Genomic DNA, 10,000 nt, shown 5'->3' with positions numbered 1-10,000 from the left:
AGTGAAGTCACATTTGTTTCAATTAGTATTTATTTCTGGTTACGCAGGTGAAAGAATTTCTGTATTTTTGCATATTCAAATTTTTCCTGAATTACATTTCTTTGCGAAGATTTATAAAATATTTTGCTGGATTATCTGTTTAGAGTATTACCTTTCTCATTAAACGATACCAACTGAGTAATAAAATATACAAATATTTTTGGAAAGATGTGTAGTTGCAATGACATATCAATTAATTTTTCTTTAAAGGTCATGAAATTTTTGTGTCAATACGCATTTGGCACAGATAAATTCAGTTATGAAACCTATGTTGCTGGTAGACATTCACGCAGATTTTAATTAAAGAAAATTTTTAAATGAAAATTTATTTGTTGATTAACTAATAATAAACATACATAGGAAGATGCGGGACTCATGAACAGGAAATGAATGAATATGCCATACACAACAGAATATAATATATATATATATATATATATATATATATATATATTATATATATATATATATATATATATATATATATATATATATATATATATAATATAGATAATATATATATATATATATATATATATATATATATATATATATATATATATATATATGTGTGTGTGTTGTGTGTGTGTGTGTGCGTGTTATATATATATATATATATATATATATATATATATATATATATATATATATATATATATATATATATACATACATAAGAAATATTAAGCCACACAAATCGAATATCTAGGTAAGTCACTATGAGTTGGTAATTGTACGCAAAGGAATTGTAATTGAAAAAGGATTCCGCCCTGCCAAGGATTCGGATCTGATGTAACAACAGTCGAATTAGATATAGCCGAGTGATTAAAGTCGACTGTCATCGTTTCTTTCTAAAGCAAAGGAAGCGGTTCGAATCCAGGCTACGGCAGAAGCACTTAAAAATTTTAACTTCCTTTTAGACATCAGTTATTTCAAGTATTTGTGGCTCACTATTCATTTTGAATATAACGAGGATTGACAAGTATAAGTGGTACTAATACACACACACAAAATATATATATATATATATATATATATATATAATATATATATATATATATATATATATATATATATATATATATATATATATATATATAAACACACACATATCTCAGTTACAGTGATTCCGAAATGAAGAAAAAACAGACCTAAGTTAGGAGTGTCGAGGCTGGAACTCGTGCACGATGAGCTGAGGTGATATCAAAGTTAAATCTATCAGCCACGAAAAAGAATACGTTTCTTTTAGATTATAGTACATTCCCACACATTTTATCAGAGCTGAAATAGACGCATCCTCAGCGTAAGGCGATTTAGCGAACTTTTCATGAATGTTTTTCGAACTCGTAGGCAATAAATGCTAAAACACTCTTCTGCGACGGTGAGAATAGGTTGGCATCAGCTCAAGTAGAATATGTGAGAATTCGAAATATATATATGTACGTATGAATGAGCCGAAATGGACATACATCTTTAGCGACCGATTTCGAAATTTTTCCCGGGAAGTTAGGATTTTTGATTGCTCATCGTGATGTATCCAAACGAGTGAGAGAAAAAAAAATCAAGAAGGTAAGAGGACATTATACCTATTGCAAATATACTTATGGTTATTTTGAGTGTATTACATCCATCTTACACACACACGCGCGCGCACACACACACGCACACACCACACACACACCACCCACACACATATATATATAATATATATATATATATATATATATATATATATATATATATATATATAATGTGCATGTGTATGTATGTATGCAAGTATCTATGCATGCCTCTCATCGTCATGGTTCAGATCCTTACCCTTTCTCAAAATTGTAGGAATAAACATCATAACATGAAACAAGAAAAATAATAGAGAAAAAAGAAAGGATTAGACGCCAAAAACCCCCAAGCCTTGAAATTTTGGCTAAAAATCACTGATGCCAATGGACTCTGGGTGAGAGATGCTTAATATGCACAAAGAAAAGTTGTTCAGAGAAGTGTGTTTCATTTTTTATGCGCGTTTTCATTAATGAAGTGAGAAGGTAATGATTACAAGAAGGGCAAAGACAGCACGTGACAAGGGAGGAATTAAAAAAAAAAAAAAAAAAAAAGAATCGTAGAAAGGCCAGATGGAACTACCTCATGAAATTAATCATGGTAACAGTACTAATGCAAGATTAACCTATCAACGATCAGCATCTTTCTATTATCTTCACTGTATCCGGCGGGATCAAAATGTTTGGCCTACTTAATCGTCTGTATGGAATGCGTCATATTTTGATACCGAAGATGGAAATTCCAATAGTTTGCACTGTATAATTACATACACATATAATACACACACACACTCTCCTCCCTGCGCACACGTGCACAAACAGGTATCACAGGTGGAAATATGTACGTGAATCTTTTACGTACTCAAACACTGAATGATATAATAAATGGGTGCCACGGTAATAATAATTAATAATAATAATAATAATAATAATAATAATAATAATAATAATAATAAAATAATAATGATAATAATAATAAATAATAATAATAATAATAATAATTAATTATGTAATTAATATAATTATTATTATTATTATTATTATTATTCATTATTATATTCATTATTATTATTATTACCGTTGCACCCATTTATTATATCATTCAGTGTTTGAGTACGTAAAAGATTCACGTACACATTTGATATAATAAATGGGTGCAACGGTAATAATAATAATAATAATAATAATAATAATAATAATAATAATAATAATAATCATAATAATAATAATATAATTATTATTATTATTATTATTATTATTATTATTATTATTATTATTATTATTATTATTATTATTATTATTATTATTATTATTATTATTATTATTATTATTGGATGCAAGTTACAAACGCGTATCCTGTTTGGAAGGCTCCCAGTTCTTTCAAAATTCCATTTAGTATGAATTCATGGTTATCATGATAAAGGAAATGATAAGACATTCTTCGAGCATCCGATTTGCTAGTTTCCTCATTCAATGTTTGTACGCCAAGATAACGAAAACATCAGTTACACCATGAATGAAGGCTCCATTATTGATACTTATGCAATATGCAGCAAACATGTGACGCTCTGTCCACTAAAATATAAATAATCACAGTTACATTTCTTGTCTTTAACATATCGGACCTTTGCAAGTAGGATCAAATTTCATTTTGTATCGAGGGACTTTATGAATTTAATCAAAACCATTTTAATTTTCAGTTAATAAATTTTTTTGCTATCTAAATTTATATCTATTTCTGTTTTTTTTAATAGGACTGATATTCTTTCATACAACGAATACATATTTATAAATGGATTTTTCGCAGTTTTTGGATTTCGCAGTGTTTCATAAATAAAGAAATACGTACACACACACACACACACACACACCACACACACACACATATATATATATATATATATATATATATATATATATATATATATATATATTATATATATATGTGTGTGTGTGTGTGTGTGTGTGCGTGCGTGTGTGTGTGTGTGTGTGTGTGTGTGCGCGTGCGTGTGTGTGTGTGTGTGTGTGTGCGCGCGCGTGTGTGTGTGTGTGTGTGTGTGTATTTCCATTTGATCTTTTTTTTTATTTCCGCTCTACAGATGATATGGTCAAGTACCTATAATCCTTTGTGTCAATAGTTGCAATTAGTAGGAACCTATACGGCTTCCATGTTCTAAAATTATGCACACAAAGTTAACAAAGGTGGAAGGTATTTACCAACTGAAAACGTAATTCCTAAAGAAAATCCTTTTAAGTGAGATACCCTTCATGTATACGCAAGGAGAAACTGGACTGATTGCCTTGACTTTCAAACTTACGCTGGCTTTTTATAAAATATTTTCACTAACATGGAAAGCTTTTCTGATGTATACATGAGAATGAAACTATTCATTTTCTGTTTTGGTTCAGATTGACACCAGTCTTCCTTTTTTCTTTCTAAAACTAAGGAGATACCAGTGACCTTTCTACTTCACAGTGAAGTAATTTCCCATCTGTCAGCTACAATGCGAGTCCCGTAAATAATGTGGCATAGTCTATTAGCTATATCAAAATATATTAGTGACCCAGTCTTAAGGAATTATTGCAATTATTCTCTGTTGAAAGAGCACTTTCAGATTTTTCGGTGATTACTTAGCGGTTTTTTGGCAGAGAACTATTATAACTGTTAAAAAATATTATCCCGATTATTTGATAAAAAAATCTCTTACTGATAAACCGGTTTTGATCTTCCATCTCTTTTCTTCAAGGATCTGCATTCGCCAATTTATCTAGGTGAAGTTTTTAAAACTATATTTATCATATATTGTCTGTGTTGAAAATGCATTATCTTTTTTTTTTTTATTCCAGTGTCATGGGGTCTGAGAGATCCTCTTTACACAAGCAGAACCTGATACAATTTCTCTTCGTTTCTATACCCATAACATATCCCCAACCTAATTCATCTTGTGCCCGCACTTCATAATACCTGGACATTTTCAGTTTCCATTTCGAAGGGAACCTATGCAAGAAGAAGTCGTTCTAAAATCTTTGAGATTTCAATCAGTCGCCCTCTTGTTGAACTCACACCTTTGCCTGAGTCCCATAGAGTTTCAGTACAAGTGCGCCTGATGAAATTGCATTCGGTTTGTTGAAGGAAGCCTTCAATAAAAGGTAATTCTCGACGAGATCTTCATTTTTATATCCTATTCCCTCGGTGGACCCTACGCAGAGAGAGCGTCACTCAAATTGTGACTCAATTTGTGCCTCCCGTTTCCAAAGCGAAAACGTAACCTTTTCTTTCTGCTGCCAACTTCCAAAAAGCCATAGCCATTCAACGGCCCATTTATCGTCCACATTTCTCTTGACGCAATTCTGAATTACATCGGGGAACTGACTGTCCCCCTCCTTGACACGTATCCGGTTAACAGTATGATTTGTTTTGCATTTTGCCTCTCATACTGGTTTTTTTATCTGGTACTCTGACCTTTGACTTAACTATAGGACGCGGATAAACCCCTGTGTTTTGACTTTGAAATTGTGGGGAATGTTTCTTGTATGTCGTTTGTGAAAGCTTTATGGATACCCTCTATAACTTTTCTCGTCTGAAGGTTAACTTTCCTTTGAAACTGGGAATATCAAAACCCCTTTCGTTGCTGAAACATTCACTTCCCTTTGACATGGGAGATATGAAAACACCTTTTGTTAATTGGTCACTGAATAGCATCTGTATCCTTAGCGGGGAGACTATCGATGTAGCAACAGCGATTTTAATTTTGCTGCCAAACTATCTTAGTGAATCGCTTTCATTTATTTATCGAATAAATGAAATGATATCTGTTTTACATATTTTCAATCTTCAAAATAATCACAAGGTTATCTAGAGTATTTAAACTAGTTGAAATATAACTTTATATGTATGATAAAGGTTTTGGTTCTTTTATATCTTGCTAATCAAACACCGGAAACAATATATGTACCAGGTAACCCTTGATGTTAAAGGAAATCGGTGAAATCCCTTCCTCAAACAACAGGCTAAAGTCGTCGCTTAAAAAAAAATCGAAACAAAACACACGAGGCTCGGGAGGGAGGTTCACAAAGAACTCACTACGGTAACGCTTCCGCAGTGAGCTGCGTCAGAACTCACAGGACAGAAATCATTGAATATACACGAAGTGAAAGATAAAAACAAGAGAGAGAGAGAGAGAGAGAGAGAACACTTGCCTATCTAAATGGCTGCAGTGCTATGCTTTATTTATTGTTGCATCACAAATCCTAGTATGTGGGTTAGGGATTTTAACATATTCCTCGCACTTCTCGTAAGTGATATATATCTCAACTTACGAGATATGTGTTTGCCGATTTTGCAGAGTAATAGGCATATGACGTTAAAGAAAGCTGTCTCTTTTTTTTTCTTTTTTTTTTTGCCCTAAGCATCCTCAGTAAGATTTACAAAGTTGACATTCTCTCTCTCTCTCTCTTCTCTCTCTCTTCTCTCTCTCTCTCTCTCTCTCTATATATATATATATATATATATATATATATATATATATATATATATATATATATATATATATATAGAGAGAGAGAGAGACGAGAGAGAGAGAGAGACGAGTAGGAAGAGAGAAGAGAGAGAGAAGAGAGAATGTCAACTTTGTAAATCTTACTGAGGATGCTTAGGGCAAAAAAATAAATAAATAAATAAAAAAAAGAGACAGCTTTCTTTAACGTCATATTCCTATTACTCTGCAAAATCGGCAAACACATACCTCAAAGCACGCAGGGCTACAAAAACCTGAAATCTCTTGGTAACCGTTTTTTCATTACCATCACGATGATAAATGAGACAGGAAAATGTCATTACTTTACATTTTCAAAAAACAAAGTTTTTCTCTTACAACGGTAGGTTGCTTTAAACTCTTGTAGCTGCTTAATTTTGGTTGGCTTTAGACACATATCGCGTAAAATACCAATATACGGAGAAAATATTTTACAGTTTAAACAAATTACGCGTCACTAGAGAAGAAGAGTCTCGTCACGTCTTCTTATTTATTAGTGCACTATTTTCGTGGGCTTCTAAGATGTCACGGTGGGTGGTGGAGAGTTATTTTACAACGTTGTATTTTGAGGGATGGATATCGATTGCAATATTGTGTCAGGTCGTCCGCTGTGAAGGCATTTTCTCTATCTGAGAAAGATTTGTAATTTACTTAATTATTTTTTACCTGCTTGGATTAATGAATAATAATAATAATAATAAATGCAAGATTTTCTGAATCAGAGACGGCTGTTCAATTTACTGAATAGAATTTCTTTACAATTAATTGGTCATTTAATTATTTTGCAGAGGTAGCATCTTTTCTGCTTTAAATATTTCTTGATATTCTCTCTGTTAGAGAAACGTGGTCCATTACAGTATTTTTGGCTTTTTATTGTGTGCAATTTCTTCTTATAGATAAACAAATCAAGCCACCAACATTAACTTGTACTTTAAAATAATATTTTGACAATTCTTTGGGAGAGCAGTCTCTTTGCATTTGTTTTATGGATATTTTTTATTCCCCTGATATATTATGAATCAATTTTATCATGCCAAGTAAAATCAGTGACATTGATATAAGTGGTATTTAATAATTGTTCAATAATGGTAAAAGTAATTCTTACTCTTCACTTGTAATTTTCATTACATATCAAAGTCAACCTTAGAATCACATGCAGTTATATCAACTGGAGTGATCTTAAAAACATCGCTGTAATTTTGCTGAATAAATGATATTTGCTTCGCGAAACGCAAAATGAAAAATGAAAATGTGTAAATATAGAGTTCCATTACCACGAAAAGCTCATAACTTCCGTAAACAATCTGTATATATCAGAGAAATCGTGATGAAGATATCACATTCGACTGACCTAATCAAACTAGGAATGTGACTGACAGGGCGGGTGATTCTGATAGGTTTTTTGTGGAATAAATGTATATTCGATGCATGTCAGGCCATTGCTATATTTGTTTAAAACAGCTGGAAATAGAATGTCATTTGATTTTTGACAGACAAGGAAAGAAGCCGAGAGGAAAAACGATGAAAGACTGCCTCCTGAATGCCAAACACTGGTTCGTTATTAATTCATTTTAACGAACATATATGGTGGATGAAAATGAAAAAAAGTCTATTTAAAGAAAAAAAAAACTTAGTATAAACCGAATGAAAAAAGATCAATATTTTATTACCATAGCAAAAGCAAGATACTGTTTAGAGGTAAGAAATATTGTAAGGGTAATTGTTATGATTAATTTTCGTCTGCACATGGCCAGTATTTCATTTGGCCGTAAACTTGACCGATCACTGTATGGGAAATTAGAACGATTTTCATTATTACTGATAAATGCAATCTTTATAGTCATTTTAAAAGACTAATTAACTGTTTATATCCACCTTTGAATGAAAAGAATTTGGTGCACATTACAGATAGTACAATTTACTGCATCGGTTTTGTAAACATGCATTTCTCGACACACTTCGAAATACAGATAGAACATTCGCAAAAGTTTCTAATGTCTCTGTGCAAAATAATATTCGATCATAATCTTACGTCATTCATATGCCTTTTTAATAATTATAATTAACAGTAGTTTGTTGTCATTGTAGGGTAAATCTGTAAAATATGCCGATGGTAAAGAGGGAGATGATGATATTGGTTACACGTTACATTTATTTGTATTCTACAAATGAGACCTGGATGTTTTAATTGCTTGTGTAGTTATAGTCCTTTGAACTAAATAATATTGAACAGCAACTGGTTTATAAATTTCTCTGGGTTCGTGTTCTGAGATCAGCAACTTTTTGAAAGGAAGGTTGTCGTCAAATCACGCTATTCTTATGGCACATCGAAAACAATTTTGTCTGTAGAGCAGAGAACTTAGGTCACATAGTTTTAACCATCTTAATTCAAAAGATTTCTCATTCACCAAATAATTTTGTGCATGTACACACACGCTATATATATATATATATATATATATATATATATATATATATATATATATATATATATATATATATATATATATTATATATATATAGTTTTCATAACAAACATACTATAGAACAAACACCAACAAGGAATATAATATGAGTAATACTTGGTTCTCCCTTTCCATCCTTGTTTATCCTTTGAGGTTATTAAACTTTAAAGTGGTATTTTCATACTCTAATACAGTAGGAAAGACAGTCATTTGCACAGCTTCAAACAAGAAGGTGTGGTTAAAAAAATACAAGTGCAAAATTGTGGCCGTCCTATCCTTTGGAACAAAACAGAAATATTATTCAAGGAAAAAGATATGATTACAAGAAATTTGTTAGAAACAGCTTCCATATAGTTTACAAAACAAAAGAACTTCAATATCAGTCAGGGCATGCATAAATCGGGCCCTTTTTTTCCTTAATATTGTTCCCCAACAGAATTCAGAGAAAGGTTTAAATTACCAATCACCAAATCGTTGAATAGTTCTCTCTTTTAACTTTTTGAATTGCTAATCTGACCATTTGTTTATGATCTAAACAACCTAATTTTTACCTTGACGACTTTTTTGTTAATTAATTTTTTTTTTCCACAGAGAAAATTTTTATTTTTATGTACATACTTATTCTGTTTAGTTATAATAAAGTTTTTGAAGAGGCTGGTGGAAGGAGGAATTATCGAGCTGCTAGAGTCTTTTATTCTCTTTTCGCCTGTGGACTATATTGGCACACACACACACACACCACCACACACACACCAACAGCACACACACACACACACACACACACATATATATATATTACATATAATATATAATATATAATATTATATATATATATTAGATATATATCTATATATATATATATATATATATAATATCTATATATATATAATATATATATATACATATGATTTGTGTATATAGATGTCTGTGTGTTTACCGGGGTTTGTGTAAAGTAATCACGCGAGATGTAAAACTCAATGTCCCTGCAAGCCGCTTTCATCCCAGAGATATTAGAGAACACAAATAGGGTGGAAAAGGGAGGACAGAAATATACATGTGAAAGTAATAGCATTTTATACCACGAAGGAAATGGGTCGGATTCAAAGGACTGTGAACGAAAATATTTCCCAACGAAGAAATTAGAAACTGGATGGAACTCCGTTGTGGAGAAATATCAAAAGGGATTGGAGAACAGCTTGCATTGCCCGAGGCTGATAGGACGAACTTGGAAGTAAATTAATAGGAGGATTTTGTAAGATCAATAGAAAGGATATAAACAAACGTATCGTCTGGTAACATGAAAATGAAAGCTTTCAGGAAAAGCGGAGTTCATATAAAATGATGAAAAAATAGAGCTGTAAAGATTAACAATAATAATAAAAATGATTGGTATGAAACCTTGAAT

At 31.5% G+C, this 10,000-nt stretch overlaps 1 protein-coding gene across 1 annotated transcript in view; it reads left to right on the top strand.

Moving 5' to 3' along the window:
* The window catches only part of LOC135221364 (uncharacterized), a 94,033-nt gene that overhangs the window by 1,084 nt on the left and 82,949 nt on the right, over nt 1-10,000 (top strand). The gene's annotated exons all lie outside the window — the stretch shown is intronic.

Source organism: Macrobrachium nipponense, chromosome 20 (genome assembly GCF_015104395.2).
Source record: "Macrobrachium nipponense isolate FS-2020 chromosome 20, ASM1510439v2, whole genome shotgun sequence".
NCBI lineage: Eukaryota > Metazoa > Arthropoda > Malacostraca > Decapoda > Palaemonidae > Macrobrachium > Macrobrachium nipponense.
The sequence above is the reverse complement of the archived record's forward strand: the minus strand, read 5'-3'. Positions and strand labels throughout refer to the sequence as shown.